The following is a 2,349-nucleotide window of genomic DNA, read 5'->3' as shown; positions in this document are numbered from 1 at the left end:
CTAGGAGGATAAGGGTTGGGGGGGGTGGTAAGGGAGAAGCAATCACAATGATCAACATATGGCCCCCATACCAGGGGGATGAACATCAGAAAAGCGGGTGAAATAAGACAGCAGTTGGTGTAAGACATTATAGAAAAAAAGAATAATTTATAAATTACCAAGGGGGCATGGGGGAGGGAAGATGCAGGAGGGAAGGAAAAAAGGAAGAGTTGATGCCAGGAGCTCAAGTAGAAAGAAAATGCTTTGACAGAGATGATGACAACATATGTACAGATGTGTTTGACAGAATGGATATATGTATGGATTGTGATAAGAGCTGTAAGAGCCCCCAATAAAATGATTACTAAAATAAATGTCAGCATTTTTTTGTATTACTCACCCTACATACGTGCCTGATAGAACTTTAATCTGGTTAAAATTTGCTATCTTCTCTCATGTTTAATCTTGAACAGTTTGAGATTGTTAAAGAAAACTTCACAAATAAGATAATTGCTATTCCTTTACCTTGATGATTTCAAACTCCAAATAATCTCCATAGTTCAAGGAAAAAGTTCATTCTTTCCATAGAGCTAAGTTTCCCCATTTGAGAAACCATGGTTCCGTACTTGCTCATTTTATGCAAACCTCCTTTTCTGCTTCCTCCACCATTATCCTGAATGATCATTCCAAAACCAGAACCTAGTCGTCTTCCTTGCTTTTCCTTTGTGTGTTATTCTTTTCAACTCACTTAAAAATAAATCTTCTCGATCCTCTCTTCAAAATATAGTCCCCATTGCTCATTTTTCTATATGTCTGCTGGTACCGTTTTAATCCATATCTCTGGATTATGAAACTCTTCCCACTGTCCTGGTTGTCAGGTGCTAGTGGTCTGGCCATCAATGAAACACTGCCTGGACCTGCACCATCCTCATAATCATTGCTGCTGTATCTGTGTCCATTATTATAGCCACAGTCAGATCCACTGTTCGCATTAAGCTGCCGAGGTTGTCTTATCAGTATATTGCAGTTTGTTCATGAGTCTTCTCTGCTCTTGATACCAGAGTACTTCATATAGACCAGATTCTTGGATTATTTGCTCAGCATACATATTGAGTAATACAGTGAAAGGTTCCAATCTGACAACATGTTTTCTGATTTTAAATAATGTAGACTCCTATTCTGTGTGAATGATTATTTATGGGTCTGTGCATAGGTTCTACACAAGCAAAGTTCAGTGGTATGGAATCCCCATTCTTTGAAATATTATCCATAATTTTTTTTATACACACACCCCAAAATGGGTAGACAATAAATTTCAGGTAAACATCTTTCTCGTATTATCTGATTTTAGGCAAGGTAGATCAGACATCAGTAATAACGTCTTTTATCCCACATTCTCTTCTAAATTTGGTTTGTACTGACAATTTCTTGTCAATGTACCGCTACAATCATTTTTTAATTATCTTCTGAAAAATTTTACTTTTGTGTGGCATTATTAATGTTTAATAATCTCCACTTTTTGTTGGCTCATTTGTTTCAGGAAAGGTCACAAATAGTGTCAGATGGCCAACTAGCTGTCTATGAAATGTCTTGCCAAATATGAGTAAAAAATTTTAGTGCTGCATCTATGCATTGAAAAATCTCAGCTGGTATGATAGGTCTTGTGTCTACCAGGCTGAGCCAATGATTGACAGTTAAGGTCTACTAGGACACCAAGAGGTGACCTAACACAATGTAATCAACTCCACAGTGGGATTTGTTATGAACAACCAAGCAGTTGTAAAAAGAATAGGATGGGATGTGTTTGACAGGGGCGAAGCATACTTCCTCCGTAAGTTTATATAAGTGGATACTTGGGAAAATTCTTGTTTTGTTTGTTTGTTTGCTGGCTCTGGATCTTGTATCTGGCTTATCAACCTCCACTTCTTTGGGCTTCAGTCAATGCCCTGATGTATTGCCTGCCATTCATGGGACCCACTCGATTGTGATACCTGATCTGCAATCTGATCTGCTGGTCCAGAGTCCCAACTCATGGTCCCTCATCCAAAAGGGGCTCTATAAAATACCTTTGAATTTGAGGTCTCCTTTTCCCCCTAAGAATCCCTAGAGACCTAGTGGTCAGCCTGCTAAACATAGGTGGGCAGTTTGAAACCACCAGGTGCTCGTTGAGAAAAAGCGGAGGCTTTCTACTCCCACAATGAATTACATGTCTCAGAAACCCACCACGTCCTCTAGGGTCACCAAGACCCAGAATTGACTCCATGGAAGGGAATTTTTGTTTTTCCCCCTAAAACAGATGACACCCCTAATTAATTCAAAGCCTTTCCAAGCTTTTCTTATCCATACACTTACCCATCATCTCCTTTTATC

Source organism: Echinops telfairi, unplaced genomic scaffold (genome assembly GCF_000313985.2).
Source record: "Echinops telfairi isolate 266 unplaced genomic scaffold, ASM31398v2 ScPeMD7_18;HRSCAF=68, whole genome shotgun sequence".
Taxonomy (NCBI): domain Eukaryota; kingdom Metazoa; phylum Chordata; class Mammalia; order Afrosoricida; family Tenrecidae; genus Echinops; species Echinops telfairi.
The sequence above is the reverse complement of the archived record's forward strand: the minus strand, read 5'-3'. Positions refer to the sequence as shown.